The sequence below is a fragment of the Canis aureus genome, chromosome 34 (genome assembly GCF_053574225.1).
Source record: "Canis aureus isolate CA01 chromosome 34, VMU_Caureus_v.1.0, whole genome shotgun sequence".
Lineage (NCBI taxonomy): Eukaryota > Metazoa > Chordata > Mammalia > Carnivora > Canidae > Canis > Canis aureus.
The window spans coordinates 22,458,243-22,476,589 of NC_135644.1; positions in this window are offsets into that span (position 1 = coordinate 22,458,243).

Sequence of the window (18,347 nt, forward strand, 5' to 3'; positions counted from 1 at the left end):
GTACTATTATTGGTTTTCCTGATGACACATCATTTTTACTTTCAAAGTGTATACACCAATTATTGACAACATCATTAGAATGACAATATACCAATACTATTTCACTACCTAGGTGCCACATAAAAAAACAACAAACCTACTTATACAAGAATTACCATTAGAAGAAGAAGGCATGAATCTGAGGAATAAAAGTAACATGAACCTAGGGACAAATGGAAAGGTGATTTCTGTAAACATCTAACTTAATCTTTAGCATAAAAGAATGAGGGGACTGGCTAAGTAGCTCAAAAATGAGAAATCCCAAATAAGCTTTGATTTAAAGTATTTAATGAATTCTTTGATTTTGTTATTGCTAACGTTTATGTATAAAGAATAGGCTTGTGGTATTAAATAGCTGGGCACTCCACATACTAGTGATATTTTTTAAATCATCATTTTTGTTCTAGAATGTAAATGAATGAATATTTTATTTCAGAACATTTTATGTGCAGAACTGATTCCAAAATCTTCTTATCTTAATTGATGAAATATACTGCCTGTACAAACATGTGCCTCTTTAAAAATAAGCTCAGGAAAATCCCAACCTGCTTTGTTTTTAAGTAATATACTTTTGGTTTGATAGCAAAACATCATGAATTTGGCTAGCATTTCCCAATGAATAAATTATATCCTAAGGCAAATTTGCACACTTTGGGATTTGACTGAATAAACTCATGTAATGTGGCTCTTGATTCCTCCTAGAATTTGATCCTCATAGCTTGCAAGCAGTACTACAATGATTATATACTAATGATGTACCACCTTCTGTCATTTTATTGTTTTACTCTCTAAGTGTACGTGCCTTATATGGAGGTCATAGGGAACAATGATTTACATTGGTTTAGAGAAATCCAGCTCAGTGATAATTTGCTACATACCTCCTGTGTGTCAATAATCGTTCACTTAAATTTCTGTTGATATGTAGTATTCAAGAGTTTTAAGCAGAGAAATTAATCTGGATGCTATAAGGAAGATGATTCGAGGCAATCACCCCATAAGCAAGATGATGCCAGAGTCTGGGCTAGAGATGTTAAAATTTTACTCAGGCTCTGAGGGAGATAGATGATGAAGACAGAAGAGAAGAATCCAAGGAATACTAAAAATGTAAATTGGGTCTGTCTGGTGATTAATTACATGTAGAAAATGGATACAACCAAGGGAAAGAAAAGAGTTGAGGGTTTTCTAAGATACTTTGCATAATATCTTTAGGTTGGGATGATTCATGACATCACATCTCTTGGGATAAAGAACACAGGAGAAAGTACTGATTGGAGGCAAAGCTATACAAGGGTTTAAACTTTGGGTATATTAATTTGGAAGTTCTTCAAGGCATGCAAGCAGAGCTTTCCATCTGGATAGGAGAGTCTGAATGAATCTCACAAAAATTTCAGAGCTGGATATAGACATTTAGTCAGAATCAGCAAATGATAGTAGAGTGGATGAAATCACATTTGGAGAGAACAGAAGAAAATCAAAAGAGTTTGATGGTAAGCTCTTCTTATAGAGAAGATCGATGTTTAAGGCATTGATAGAATAAACAGGTACTGTAAAAGAAACTGAATGGGAAAGTCATAAAGGTAGAAGAACCAACAGAATGGATTTATGGAAGCAAAGGAATTTTATGAATAACCAAAGTGAGTATTCACTTACAACATCAGCTTCATTACAGCAAGGAACCTACCTGACTTGTTCAATGTTGCATCCTCAGCGCTGGGAGCAATGTCTGCACCTTAGTGGACACCCAAAAAGTGTTAAATTAATGAATCAATCAATAATATGAAATGTGCCTCAAAGGTTTACTCAAATAAACACTTAACCTCAACATACAAAGGGTTGGAGTCAAGTCATTTTACAGTGGAGCACAGAGAGGAGAATCCCATCATCAGATTGTAGTTTCTTAATAACAGAGATAGCATCTCACTCTGTCTTCTTACCATAGTTCTATGTAAAGTAAGTACTCAGAGTGTGCTTGCTGAATCAACTACATCTAAACTACATCTAAACTAGTTTTACTCCAAGATGAAACCTTTATTAGTTTGCACTTAGTATTCCTGTCCTTCCCCTCTCTCCCCTCCCACCCCCTCCCAGCTTGGCAGTGGACATATAGTGTCTCAGGAGTTGGGCCCACACTTGCGGGTAAAATGATTGGAAATGGTCAGAGTAGCACTATTTGCAGATGGGCTTAATTATGCTCTAATCCTGGGAGCTCTGAGGAAATGAGATGAAACTATTGCTCCTTATAATGAAATTAATTCTCACTCTTCTAGACATCAGATTTGTTATACAGTATTTGAAAATTTTTGTAAGATTTCTTATACAGTATAAGAAATTTCTTGTTATACAGTATTTGAAATTTTTTATAAGCTAGATACCAATACTATTGGATATTGGTGAATATGTATTTTATAGCTATTTGTTAGCTGAAAATAAAGGTTTGTTCATGTGAATATAATTAAATTACTTTCATATATTCACCTGGATATTAAAAAATAATAGTATTATTTTAAATCTGGAATTTGTCCTTCCTTCCTTCCTTCCTTCCTTCCTTCCTTCCTTCCTTCCTTCCTTCTTTCTTTTAGAATGGATATATGTGGAAGCTGCAAAATTTCTGATTTAGGTGATTATATTTCTGTTTTGTTCCATGTTTCTCTCTTACCACTATACAGCTAGTTTACAGTGTTTGGATACATTCTTTGGTATCTGCAATGATTTGCCAAAATACTAGTTGTAGGTAGACTGTTATATAAGTTACTGCTGCTCTGCAGACTCTCAGCATTTGGAGCTCTGTCATTGACAGTTGCACTTATTGGGAGCTGTTTTATCTAGACTTACAGGATGTCTCAGCGGATCTTTAATCTGATGTGATTGTGCCAAAATAACCTGGTGCCATGCATGCACAATATGTCTGTGCTAAAAATTCCCGCGGAAATTTTGGATGAGTAACCTCACAGGCAAAGTAACTGGGATCTGCTATTTTAAAAACAGAATTAATGCGATTATGTTTGTTGTTTTCAAATAGCGAAGAGTATATTATCACTAAATGTGTTCAATTGCTCAACATCCCCCACATAAATGTTTTATGCTAGGTCTCCTATAAAAAAATATCAATATAACATACAGCTTCAAGTGCTTGTTTATATTCTCCATGTTCATAAAAGTAGAGCCCCCAGTATAAGACTTCATTTGTTATGGGAAACTAAACTGTCTCTTAAAACTATTTTTGACTCCTTGAAAACTCTGTGATATAATCAACTTCAGAACCAGCTATAAAGATCAAATAATTAGCTAGAAAGAGTGGAAAAGCATAAGACCCAAATTGTATTAATGTTCCTCAAATTTTTGTATGCCTAAAAGCCACTTGGGAGATTTATTAAAATTGCAGATTCCTGGGCTCTGTTTCATGCCTACTGCACAGGAGTCCATAGGTGCGGAGTCTGAATTAAGGAATTTCATAACCATCCTTAATGAATTTTATATCCCTGGTCCTAAATGCATAGTGTCCAGGCGGTTTCAAAATTTTCTGGGATTCAATGCCAGATTTTTAAAAATCTTAGTTGGTTTTCATATTTTCTTTCAGCCTTTGTTTATATGTGAAGGTGGTGTGAGATTAGCAATAGACCATCATGAGTCTGACAATCCCGAGAGGGTGAAGGTCAAGACAAGAGAAAGGGCTGTGCCTCCCCATCCTCTCTGTACAGGACATAATGATAAGACATCCTTACTCTTAAAGCAACACACTCATAAGAGGCGACTGACCAATGAAGTGAAGGGAATCAGGTCAATCCCTGAGCAGGTGAATTTGCTATTTGAATAATCTGGGGAACTGACCTGATTTTCAGCTTTGTCTTGTCAATGGAGACGTGAACTAAATTTGTCCTTCACTGCATGCACACCAAGTATGAGAAGTGGTCAGACAGATCCAAATGGTCGAGGTGCTTTTAAGACAGTTGTATTAGTCTTTCATCAGCATTGACACCATATTCAAATGCATTTTGATAACCCTTTGGATATTATAAAGTCTTTTTATATATGTTATGTCATTTGAGCTTCAAAAACTACAGGACAGCATTTTAATCCTATGTTTCTGCTTAAAAGATAAAAAGGCCAGAAAAATCTAACAGCTGGTTATTTGAAAATCAGGGACTATAACTCAGATTCTCTGACGTATCGTCCAGTGTTATATCTTTGATTGTCCTTTGATTTCTTTTTAAAATTATTAATGAATAATTGTTGCTGGTAATAGTATTAACCTATTAGGATATTTTAAGTTGCAAGTCACAAAAAAGTCTCAATTTGGCTGAAACAAAGTAATTTTTTGATTCTTCAAAGCAAATGTTTCTATAATTAATATTGCTTCGAGAGAGGTTTGATCCTGGAACTTACATAAGGAACTCCCTATTTTTTTGCCCAACTTACCACTGTTGACTCTGTTCTCCAGCATGATCTTTCCTTATAGCCATAAAACAAAGGCCAGCTACCCACCAATAGCTGGATTAAAATCTCAGATTTACATCATATGCTCAGTTCTGCAAGTAGAATAGATGGTATGATGATCGGCTTAAGCCAACCACAGGTCATACTTGAAGGTGAGATTCTCAAAAGCCCGGTGGTAAGGGAAAAGAATGTTCTTGGAGATCAAATTAATTTTGCTTGTTGGAATTCTGATTTCAAAGTCCCAGTATTCTTTACTATTGATATTTAAATTATTTGTCTGGTCAGCTGGAGATCTGTGATATTGGAGTAAACACACTGGGTAACAAACTAGTTAGACTAGTTTTAGAGAGGACAAATCCCATTATTCTCCTAATTCTGAACAGCATTTGGGCAAAGCTTTACTTTTGATGACAAAAGGAATCAAGATAGAGAGTGTACATGATTCCGTATAATTTCTTTATTCCATTAATATATAAAATAAAATGTATAATTAAAATGTATAATCACTGATATACAATAATACATTATATATATTATGCACATACTATACCAGTAAGTCTTAGATCATGAATCTTTTGATGAACATGGGGGACAATTTCTATGGCTTTATTCCAGCCCTGCCCTCCAAATTTTATTGGTGACGAAGTGAGTATTGGCATTAATTACTAGAAATACAACAAGAATATAACAGTGGAAGAAAAATATGAAAGCAAAAGACAAATTAAAAAGGAATTTTCATAGTTTTCCTTAGGAAATCTCCAATGCCAAAAGAACTCTCTAAAGTTTAGGAAGATTAGCTTATCTTGAGAGAAACCATTTCAATTTTATTTTATTTTATTTTTTTTTACCATTTCAATTTTGACAGCAACATGACTTTACACAGAAAAACTGTTCAAGAGCTTCATTTCATGAGCAAATATTTCTTTCTTTCTTTCTTTTTTTTTTTTTTTCATGAGCATATATTTCTTAAGCAACAACTCTGTGCTAAGGATTTTTTAAAGCATCCCATTCAATTACTGCAGAGAATTGTGTTTGTTGGTTTTTAGTCCTGTTTGTTGTATTTGTGGATCGACCAGCCTCTAATCCTAAACTTTCCTTACAAGGATACTGATTTGCTTTTTGAAAATCACAGGTCCCTAATACTCAGATCACCTGGTTGGGACATATTAACCATACCGCATTTCTCACAATGACCACATGACTTTCCCTTAGCTGGGAACAGATTTGTTTTTTATCTCTCCATGGTAATTGGTTCAGAGATATACCCAAGCCAGATCAATGGTAGTCATTTCAGGGAATGTTGCTGGAACTATTAAGAAAGAGGAACTGGTATACTTTTTACATGAACTACCTAGATATAGACATCAGTCTTCTGGGGGCCACCATAGGGGAGAGAAATGGCTAGGAAATAATACAACATGGAAGAGAGCAGAGCTGAGAGATGCAGATGAATATCTAGTCTTGATGATAATATGTGAACAACTATTATCATCCTTGTCTGAAACTACACTATATGCTTTCAGTTAAGTGAGCCAATAATTATTTTTTCTTTAAGCCAGTTTGATTTGTGTTTCCTTACAACTAAAGTATGGACTAACATACTAGTTAGTGCTAACCAGTGCTAACAGGTTTATAAATGTAAACCCTTACTTTTAAACTAACGAAGAATTAAACATTTGAGTATATACATGCGGGGGAGAGAATGTAGCAAGTTATAGTGGACATTTGCTTAAAAAGAGTTTGAACAAGTGATCAAAATCTTCTAAGGGTAGACTCAATTTAATTGCAGTTTCCCAGTAGATATCATGCCCCTCTTTCATCACAAGTGGTCAGAGATTTCATCTCCTTCATAGAAAGACAATATTTCTGCATATTTATGTTGTTTTTAAATCAAATGTGCCTAGTTCTCAGAGGAGGCCACTTCAGGGTCAAGGAATTTTAGAATAAGAAGACCTCGGGTACACTTACAATTTAATTTTACCCTAGGCGTTAAATAGGGAATTTGAAAGTTGTAGATTTTTGGTCTAGCATGTTCATCTAGGTGACTTTCTTTTTGTGACATTTTGAAAGTGCAAAGCATAAAATAACTGAGTGTTTTGATAAGTCTTGAAATAAATGGCATGGTAAGAAACCATAAGAATGTGCCAAATTATACACTTTTAATTTCAGTCCAAATAGGGAAAATTATTCTTTCTTTCTTATGGAGGAAAAGTTCATGTACAATGAATTTTTTCAAAGTGCATATTTTGATGAACTTTGATAAATATACACACCATAGTAACCACCACACCAGTAAAAATGCAAAAAAATTCCAATCACCTCAGAAAATACTGTGGTATAATACTCTAGTCAACCAATATCTCCATAAACAATCACTGTCTGTTTTTTGTTTTTAAAAATATTTTATTTATTTATTTGACAGAGCGAGAGAGAGAGAGAGAGAGAGAAAGCGCACGCACACGCAAGGGGAGCGGCAGGCAGAGGGAGAGGGAAAAGCAGACTCCCCACTAAACAGGACTCCCGATTTTGGACTCCATCCCAAGACCCTGAGATCATGACCTGGGCCAGACAACTAGGGGCAACTCTGCTAGCCTCGGGGTGGACAAGGTGGGAGAAGAGGATAATATGCTGGAGATCTTAACCTACTACTTTGCAAAGCTTGGAGGGAACAAACTGCCTAGGATTAACATCCAGGCTCTTGTGGCAAAGCCTAAAGGGGATGCTATGAGATGAAATTCCTGGGAAAGTGAGGATGTAAAGAGGATGTTGTGGTGATTGTTGGTGAAACACATGGAATGCCCTGTACTATCTGACCTCTAATACAAAGGAAAGTAAAAGCTAGTAGAGTAGTGGATACCACACTTCTCGAACCTCAACTCTTCGTTCAACTTTCTAACTCAAATTTCAGCTTCTCGTTGGGCATCAGTGGCCAGCCAAACTGCCCACAGTAGGGGCCAACCCACTTCAGCAGCCGTTTGTTTTTCTTCCTTGCCACAGGTTGCTCTGCCCAGTTCCTCAAACAAAAACAGCTGGCATTTTCAGGCATCCCATAGTCATGCAGTGTGGCCCATAAGCATCCCTAGCCAATGGAGCAGCCACCAATCTAGGACACGTTTATAATGAAATAATATACTTCCACTCAGCTTATTTAGATAGTTCTCATGTTCTGGCAAAAGGCCAAGGAAAGTATCCAGGTGTGGTGAGTGTGGCTATAGGATGGGGGAAGGGGGCAGGGGGCAGGGAGTGAGCAAGGTAGCAGTGGTATTTCTTCCACTGACAGCAGGCAGAAAAGTGAGAAACATCACTACACACCGTGTCCTTTGGCAGCATTTGCATGGCACTAAGGAGGTTCAAAGCACTCAATACCTTAGAGATTGGATGATTCTAGCCTGAAGGGAGGCTTGACCCAATGAAAGGGGGTCATGTGGGGCTCCGGAAATCTAGAGAGGAGATACAATGATTTCTTTTTTTTTTTTTTTTTAAATTTATTTATGATAGTCACACAGAGAGAGAGAGAGAGAGAGGGAGAGAGGGAGAGAGAGGGAGAAGCAGGCTCCATGCACCAGGAGCCCAATGTGGGACTCGATCCTGGGCCTCCAGGATCGCACCCTGGGCTAAAGGCAGGCGCTAAACCACTGTGCCACTCAGGGATCCCCGATACAATGATTTCTTAGGGAGCTGGAAGTGAGGCAGGCAACTATGCCCCAACTTGGAAGATCCTGATTGGTCCAGTCACTATAAGATACTCCAGTCCCCACCAGCACCTATGAAAGGATGACAGTATCTTCCATAGGATGACAGCATCATCCTATGATGCTGAGCCCAATCATAGGATAAGACATTTGTGATATAGAGCAATCTATTTCTGATCTGGAGGAAGCTGTAAGTCTCAGGAATGAGTATGGGTTGTGGGAAAGGCCTGAGACAGAGAGGAATCTCTGAAAGCTAAAAGGCTATCCCAATCAGTGGTAAATGGTCCAGTAAAAGTAAACTGGAAGCAAACGTGGTTTGACTTCACAGCTGCTAAGATCCCACCTGAACATGCAGACTGATGAACCAACACTGTGTTGGTCATCCTAAAGTCTGAACAACAGTTCATACCTGCCCCACTCGTCCCTATCATACCTGATGCCTTGCTAACTCCAGCCAAGGCCTTGGGGATATTGTCCTATTTAGAATGGGTTCCTCCCATGTTCCAGGTATAGACTACAAGCCAAGATTACCCCCAGGTGAGGACCATTGGAGTCCATCAGAGGCCTCATATTGACCTATGTATTGGTCCCTCAGAAACAAACAAAAGGTGGCACTGGAGCCAAACGTATAGTAGTGTCCCCTTATCCATGTGGGAAACATTTGAAGACCCCCAGTGGATAGTACTGAGACCACAGATAGTACTGAACCCCCTATATACTATGATTTTTTTCCTATACATACACACCTATGATAAGGTACAATTTATAAATTAGGCCCAGTAAGATTGACAATCATAACTACTGTCAAAATAGAATTATAGCAATACACTGTAATATAAGCTGTATAAGTCTTTCTCAGACTCTCTTATACTGTACTCACCTTATACTGTACTCACCTTTCTTCTTCACGTGATGCTATGAGATGATAAAATACCTAAGTGAAAAGATGAAGTGGGATGAATATTGTGGGCATTGTGATGTAGTGTTAGGCTACCATTGACCTTCTCGTGATTCATCAGGTGTAGCACTTGCTTCCAAATCATGGTTGACCACAGGTAACTGAAACAGCAGAAAGCAAATCACAGATAAGGGAGGCCTGCTATACTGACTTACTTGGTAACTCTCAGAAGTTTTCTTGCCTCCTCAGCACCACTGATGGTTACAGAAGGCAAAAGGTTAAGATCAGGAAGGTTTCTTTGGGACTGCAAATTGGGTGTTCTCCCCTACAAGAATATGTTTTTAATCTCTCTGATAGCAGAGAACATATTGGCCATTGATATTCCACAAGATCAAACTCTGGAAACCTCTAGCAGTGAATTCTACTTCCAGGTTAAAGTAATCAAACCAGAGTTAAGAGGAAATGCCAACTGGGAATCACTATGCATGCTGCCCCCACAGAGTGGTAACTGTCAAATGATAGAAATTGTCTGGGGGGCATAAGGAAATAGGAGAAACTATCCAAGAACTGCACCAAGTGGGTATTGTACACCTTGTCATAGTGCTTTCAACAGCCTGGTATGGCCAATAAAAAAAGGTAGATAACTCATGGTAGAGGACCATAGACTACTGAGAATTGGATAAGGTAGTGCCACCATCCATGAGGCTGTACCAGTATTGCCATGATCTTAGATACCTTGGCCACGGTCCTAGGAGTAATACCATGCTGTACTACACAAATGCATTTTTCAGTGTACCTCTGGCCACTGAGTGACAAGATCAATTTGCCTTCACATGGGAGGGGCAGCAAGAACCTTTCCCAAGGTTACCTCCTCAGCCCCACAATATGTCACATGATGGTAGCTTAAGATCTGTCACTATTCTCCTTGCCCGCATCAGTAAAATGGGCCCATGACATTGATGATATAATGTTACCATATGAAGACTTGTCTCTGCTGCAGGACACTCTGCAGGCTTTGTTGGGACATCCACCAGGGACAGGATAGATAGTGAACCTACAGAGAATTCAAGGCTCAGGCACTGCTATAAAGTTTTTAGGAGTCATTTGGTTAGGTAGGACATACATTGTTTTAGGATCTGTGATTGATAAGGTGCAAGCCTATCCAATCCTTCAGAAAATGAAAGAGATGTTAGCCTTTGTAGGGGTTTTGGGGTTTTGGAGGACTGTAACTGCCCACCTAGTAGAGTGTCTCTGTTCCCTATACAATCAGGTAAAAGGGCAGATGTGGGACTGAGGATCAGAGCAGCAAGCCACCTTTGAAAACATGAAAATGTTAGCAAAGCAGATTAAAACTCTGGGCACTTTCCAAGTAGGGCTACCATTTGAGTTAGATGTATCTGTGACTACAGAAGATACGGGTTGGGCACTGAGGCAGAGAAAACAGAAGGGGAAAGTAGCAGTGGGATTTTGACCCCGAAAGGGGACGGCAAACCAATATACCCCCACAGAACAATAGCTTCTAGCAATGTACATAGCACTTCTCCAAAGAGAGCCTCTCATGAAGGAATAGCATTTTACAGTAAAAACTTCTCTATCAAAGGGTGGGTTGACAGTATGTTCCATTGACCCACTTCTGCGGTGGCTCAAACTCCCACTTTGACTAAGTGGATGCCTATTTGCAGCAGAGGAGCACCTTGTCTGCCAGCCCACTGTCTCTACAAATGAGGGTTCTGCTAGGCCTTTTAGGGTATACAGATACTTCAAATGCCCACTCCCTTTCCTGCAACCCATAGATAGGGAGCAGAAGAAATACCCATTGATGGATGGAGTGAAGGCAATCGATTCACAGGGACCACAGTCACTATTTAGCCTGACACTGACCTCATCTGGTGGCAAACAGGAATGAACTGCAGGAGCCAGTGGGCCAAACTCAGTGGTTTAGCTGGTGATCACTTTTGAGTCCTGGCCATTTAACCCTAGGCACTGATAACTGAACTGGATCTAAAGGGATTAACCCTATGGTGTGGATAATCATGCATGTGCCCTTCTTTTTAAAAAAATTTATTTATTTATGATAGTCACAGAGAGAGAGAGAGAGAGGCAGAGACATAGGCAGAGGGAGAAGCAGGCTCCATGCACCGGGAGTCCGACGTGGGATTTGATCCTGGGTCTCTAGGATCACGCCCTGGCCCAGAGGCAGGCGCTAAACCGCTAAGCCACCCAGGGATCCCGCACGTGCCCTTTTGAGGTCAGGAAATGCATAGAAAGATTGGCCACTATAGCACTCAGGGGATGGTGTACTGCCAAGGATGCTGAATTGCCCTTGAAACACAGTGACCTGGTTAATGCAGTAATAGCACGTCCTGTGTGTTCCGAACAACCAAGACAGCTGCCAAAGGAATCTGGAACCATAAACCCAAGTTCCCAACAAGTGAGAGACTGAGAAAATTATTCTCCTAGCTCCCTCCCTCAAGTGAGTGTCCTAAGTATGGCTGGTTTGTGTGGCCACTGCATCTGGCCTAACCCATGCTTTCCTCTGTTGCTGCACAAACCAGGCTGCCACCATCGGAGGGGATTAGAGAAGTGAGTAGCATGTACACATACCCTCATCAAAAAGACGATAACCAGGGACTGGGAATCACATTTCAAAGGGCATGATGTGCAAGACAAGACAACAGTACATGATATTGAGTGGAGGTTCCATCTCCACTCTAACTCACAAGTAGCAGAGATGATAGAAAGGAAGAATGGACTATTAAAGTAGCGGAATAAATTTACTAACAGATAAAATCACCTACATTGGGTAGACTAAGGTACTATTCCAGGCTTTACTACAATTTAATGATCAATCAGTAGGGCCTATGGTTCCATATGTTTAGATTGGGGACCCCTGCTGAGGCACCTAACACCGTGAAGGTATGTAAGTCACAGACTATCATTGTGGATAAACGGGCTGTGCTGCTGAGAATGCTAAATCCCATCACATCCAGAAAAGGCATTTTCTACTGGAATCTGCAACAGGCTGTCCCACTGGGATGGGTGAGTTACTCCATACCTCTGGGTAAGGGGGGAACTACTCAATCTCCGCTGATATCCTATTGTCTTGCTGCAAGACAGCCCTCTTGAAACAGGATACGTGGAATGGACCATGTAGCATTGAAAGAGGGGAGAATATTGAGATATTGGGAGAATATTGGGAGAATATTGGGGCTAGTCTGGCATATTCGTCCCCCAGTCCGTTTCCTCATGACTGATGGTGCTACTTCCCTCGGTCAACATATATGGTATGCACATGCAGGGCAAATTCCTAAAGCTGCCAGCCTCCCTCTCCTTGCGGCCAGGTGGCCACATTCTGTTTTCCATCCATAGATCATTTGGCCACCATCTTTATTCCTTCCATTGGTCTTGGGGACGTAATCGAACACATGGAAGCCCTTACTAAATTCACCCAGGAAGCCTTAGCTGATAGCCAGCAGAGCTTGTCTTTACTGAACACTGGAGTCTTTCTAATGAGGAAAGCTGTCTTCCAAAATAGAACTGAGCAGTATCACTGCCTGGCGAGGGGGCACCTGTCTCATTACGCACATAACAATCCGTGTGTTGATACTGTTGAGTCTGCTAATGCGTCAACTTTATTAAATCACATGAGACACAAGTGACCAACTGGAGGCATCTGATCCTTGGCCCAGAGGACCTAATAACTCAATGGCCTACACAGTGGAGCTCTTGGCGGAAAAAGATGTTACTTATTTTGGGAATCATTATCTTAATCCGTGTCTTCTCTTGCACGTGCCTCTATTACTGCCGTGGTACCTGCCTCCCATGGAGCCAGATAGCCACCCAATTAGCCACCTTCAGGCTGGTGAAACCCCTCTCTGACCGCTCAAGACACATTTCAGAAGAGGGGGATCTGTGAGACGGCAAGAGCCGGTCCCAGGAGGTGCAGTGCTCCGGGAGGTCACTGGAAGGACAGACCACAAACTGGCCTGCTAGCCCGTGGGGCACTGGGAGGCCGCTCAGGACCTGCCCCAGCCCAGCCCAGCCCAGCCCACTCCTCCCCACCCCAACCCATCCCACCGCACTCCTCCCCACTCCTCCCCAGCCCTCTCCACTCCTTCTCACTCCTCCCCAGCCCTTCCCACTCCTCCCCACCCTACCCCATCGCACCCCTCTCCTCCCCAGCCGTCCTCACCCCTCCCACTCCTCCCCAGCCCTCCCCACTCCTCCCCACCCTACCCCATCGCACCCCTCTCCTCCCCAGCCCTCCCCAACCCACTCCTCCGCACCCTTCCCCATCCCACCCCACTCCTCCCCAGCTCCCCAGGCCTCCCCAGCCCACCCCTCCCAGCCGCCCCCCTCCTCGGGCCTCGGAGCGGTCCGCCCACCCGCCGTCTCTGCAGCAGTAGCAGTTCCGAGGACGCGTCCCTGCGGGAGTAAGGTGTTGCTGGGACCATCTGGATTGGGTGCGTCGCTCATCGCGGTTCGGGCCCCTAACTTCGAGGATCCTGGCGGCGCTGCGGGAGCGGGAGCGCTGGTGGCGGCCGCCGAGCCTGGTGAGGCCCGGGGGTGGGGGGTGGGTGGGGGTGCGGGGCTGACCCGGGTCTCCGGGTGGGTGCCCTGCGGCGCCCCGGGGCCTGCGGCTCTCCGTGTCTCGGTTCCCGCGACCGTGAGGTGCGGTCTAAGGATTTTACCTGCTGTGTCTCCACTACTGTGACGTGGAGGTGGGTTTTTGTTTTTTTAATGTGATTATTTGCTATTCATATTTCTTACCTCTTTGGTAAAGTATCTCTTAAAGGTTTTGCCTATCTGTGTATTTTTAAGTTCGTCTGTCTACTTAATATGCTGTAGATCCAAGGTATTTCTGAGGTATGTGGTTTATAAATCTCTTCTGCAAATCTGTGGATAGCTGTTTCATTTTTTAATTTTTTTTTATTTTAAAGAGCAAAACATTTTGATGAAGTCCAACTTATGTATCTATCCATATTTTTTTGGTTCATGATTTTGTACTCATCTAAAAAATATTTGCCTGATCCAGTTTTCTCCTTTTATTTTTCTCTAGAAGCATATCTTTAGCTCTTACCCTAAAGTTTGTTATTCCTTTTTATCCAATATTTGTAATGATGTAGGACAAGATGTGAGGTTGGTTTTTTGCATATGGTTTTACAGTTCTGCACCATTTGTTGAGAAAGGCTCCTAACCGTAATAGTTTGCAATTAGTGCTGTAACATAGTATGAGAAATTTTGTAGCTTATTATAACTCAAATCTATTATCTTATAGTTCTGGAGGAGAGAGGTCCAAAGTCAGCGCCACTGGGCTAAAGTCAAGTCAAGGTGTTGGCAATGTGGGTTCCTTCTGGAGGTTCTAGGGTGGAATCATTTTTGTACCTTTTCCAGATTCTAGAGGTTTCCTGCATCCCGTGCTCAGGCTGCATCCTCCATCTGCAAAGCGATGGAGCCCTGTCAAATCTGGTGTCTTGATTCTGCTTCTGTCATCACATTGCCTTCTCTCATTCTGAACCTTCTTCCTTCCTGTCATAAGGATTCTTATAATTACATTGTGCTCATGCAGAAAATAAACATCCTTAACTTAATAACATCAGCAAAGTCCTTCTTGCCATATAAGGTGACATCTCCATAGGTTTAGAGATTAAGACATAGATATCAGTTAATGTGTATGGTAAAGTCCCTAATCTCATTCCTGATACCAGGAATTTGTATTTTTTAATCAATTTATTTTATCCACTATTGAATTTTTAAAGGACCAACTTTTGAATTCATTGATTTTTCTTTCTTTTTTTTTTTTGATTTCCACTTCATTTTATATTTCATTGATTTCTGCTCATGTCATTATTATTTCTTTACTTCTAGTTACTTTGGATTCAGTTTGATTTTTATTTTTCTAATTTTTTAAGTTGAAACTTAAATTACGGCTTTGAAATGTTTCTTTTTTCCTAAAACGATCACTTAATTTAATGCTGTAAAACTCCCTGCAAGCAATACTTAAACTGCGCACCTCATATCTTAGTATGTAATTTTTTCATTCAGTTCAAAGTATTTTATAATTTATCATTCAACTATGAGTTCTTTCAAAGTATATGGTTTAATTCGCAAATACTTTGGGAATTTTCTGGTTATACTTGTTTAAGTTTGTTCAGATAACATACTTTGTATGTATTCAGTCCTCTCAAATTTATTTTGATTTTTTTTTTATGGGCCAGGATAAGGTCTATTTTGATAAATATTCTGTGTTCTCTTTAAAAGAATATGTGTTCACCTAGCATGGACTCTGTATGGACTCTGTAAATGTCAGTTTGGCAAAGTTGACAGTGTTGTTCCAGTTCATCTGGATCTCTATATTTTTCTATGAACTCTTGAGAAATTGGTAGTGTAATAGAGTTAATAACACAGTCATCAACTTAATTGTTCAATTGTTTCAAGGAGTCACGGATCTCAAACAGTTGTTATTCACAAAATAACTTTATTAATAAAGGTCTCAAACCATCACTAACTGCCTACAGGCAAAGCATCTTAGTACCAGGAAACCCAAGGTCTATGATGGTGAAGGTCTTTAGAATACACTATTATAGGCATATCCTAGCTATGTGACCAGCCTTAATTCTTGGAGCCCCATTAACATTTGCTAAAACCAGGTGCAAATTAAAAATCCAATTAGAATTTCTAAACAATGCTCTCAGGCTATTAATTCCTGCTCTGAAACAATCACAAACCATAGTTACAGAATACTATATGATATTTTAATAATTTCCATAGCATTGACCCAAGTGTCAGTAGCTCTGGAGATAAGCATGAGATCAATCCACAGATGAAATGAATCCACATTATACCAGTGAAGTGTGGTTATCAATTTAAGAAGCAACCAAACTAACATAGAATTTCTGTGAAAATTTTAACAGATTTTTGCATGAACTTAATTTTTTATAACCTTTGCCTGTTATAATTTGAACTGTATTATAAGCTTAAACTTATAACTTTTAATAAATAATCAACTTATTATTAATGAGATATAAATCTTATTCAGGCCCATAATTTCCCATTGAGATTACATCCTAAGCAGATTTTAAGTCAGTTTCCCAGTACTTTTAATCAACTATCTGTATTATCATAAGTCTTATGTCATCTATCAAATTGACTCTTCCAATGACCTGAATATGGTACCAAATTGCAACATAATTATGAATATTAAAAACAATTACAAAACAAATCAGAAATTATTACTGTAATGTTTATTGCTACTTTCCAATAGAAATAAGCATTTCCTATGTGCCAGATTTTATTATGTGCAGAATTATTAACCAAAGGCTGTGTCTCAGTGAGGTATGAAGTTCTAGGGAATCCTTATGAAGATACATTCCTTCATCACACAGGATCAAAAGAAGGTGGGTTTGAAATGGAAGGAGGCTCCTAAGAGTCTTTTAACTGTCTCTTGGGAGTATTCCTGTAAAATTTAAAATTTGTCTGTACTAACAAATTGTACGATTGGGCTTCCTTGTCCTAATCTGTGATGTTGCCAGAGATTTTAAGCAGACTGATATAAAATATACTCCCCATTTGGAAACTTGTATTGATAAGGGGTCTGTATATTTTCCATAAATGGACTAGTGTTTTGGCAGTTGTATGCCTGGCCAATGGGATTGGTCTATTTGAAGTAATATATTTAAAACTCCTGCCTGTGTTATGATACAAAGCTTTCACTCACTGTTGTGTAGAGGCATGTTGTCTTAACTTTCTTTCATTTGCAAAAACTATTTAGTTAAAACTATATTATCGGAACAAACAGCTTGCACTCTTGGGTCTATTTCATGGAATTTGAATACTCCCAAAGCCACCTTTACTTCCAAGATCGTTTTTTTCTCTGAGAACTCTCTTAATTAAAGCAAATTCCATTTATCTCAGTATCCCTAGGCCTTTTCTTATTTCCCCTAAGCTCTGTTTGATCTGGACCTAAGTGTTGTTTTTTCCATCATGTTTGTTGTGCCCACTGTGTGCTATTTGTCTATGTGTAGTTGGGAAACATAATCAAACATGCCATATTTTCCAGGACAAAGTCATATGGGAAATTAGTGTGTGTATGTATATACATATAAATATACATATAGCAGAATATCCTTCATAGCTCTCTCCAATTTTCCAGGTATTGCATATCTGATACATGATACCAGTAGGCTAGCCATAAAAACTGATCCATCTCAAGAACCTACATGTTCTTTTAGTTTTCCTTTAAAGGTATAATAACACTATTAGGCACGAAGACAATAGGAGAAGACATTCTATCATTTTACCTTTTCTTAAACAGTCCATTAAAATTGACAGTTAGACAGTAATCTTCAGGGTTTTTTTTTAAGATTTTATTTATTTATTCATGAGAGAGAGAGAGACAGAGAGAGAGAGAGAAGCAGAGACACAGGCAGAGGGAGAAGCAGGCTCCATGCAGGGAGCCTGACATGGGACTCAATCCCAGGTCTCCAGGATCACGCCCTGGGCTGAAGACGGCGCTAAACCACTGAGCCACCCGGAATGCCTTAATTTTCAGTTTTAATACAGAATGAAGCATGTAAGTATGTCCTACAGAAAGAAATTAACATAGAGATAGTCCCATTTGGGGTCACTATAGTAAATTTACTCTGTAAAATGAAAGCCAAATGACATAGTATGTTAGTACTATTCCATTTAGACATCAGGAGGATTTCTTTTCTTTCGTGGAAGCATATGACATAAGCCATTCCAAAAACAATGTTGCATGATGCTATCTCCCAGGTCATGATGTTTTGTTTTTAGTAATGATGGAGCTCAGCAGAAAAAGTCTATAATCTTTACAGGCATCTGAGCCAAAGCTAAGAAACAAAACTATTTTTTTTTGCTATTATATCTTTTTTGAGGTACCAAAATAGTGTTTAGTGTTCCCTTATGGATAACTCCTTTGTTAACTCCTTTACCCTCAGTGATTAGTTTACTTTCTTTCCACTTATTTCAACCCAAACTTCTCCTCCTCACATGTGTACTCAGGTTTAGCCATGGTGTTGATCCATATTGGTAAAAGAAATATGCACCTTGCTAGTGCCTCCCCCTCTCACCATTCTCATTCCTCGGGGATAGGATTAGAAAAATACAGATTTATGGACCATCCACTAGGGAATAAGGCACTTGATATTGTTGAAGCCAGTTTTGGCTTTACACATTCGATTAAGTGCATATACATTTAGTATTTTATGTCTCCTTGAAAAATTTACCTTTTCATACAGTTTTATTGAGATATAATTGACATA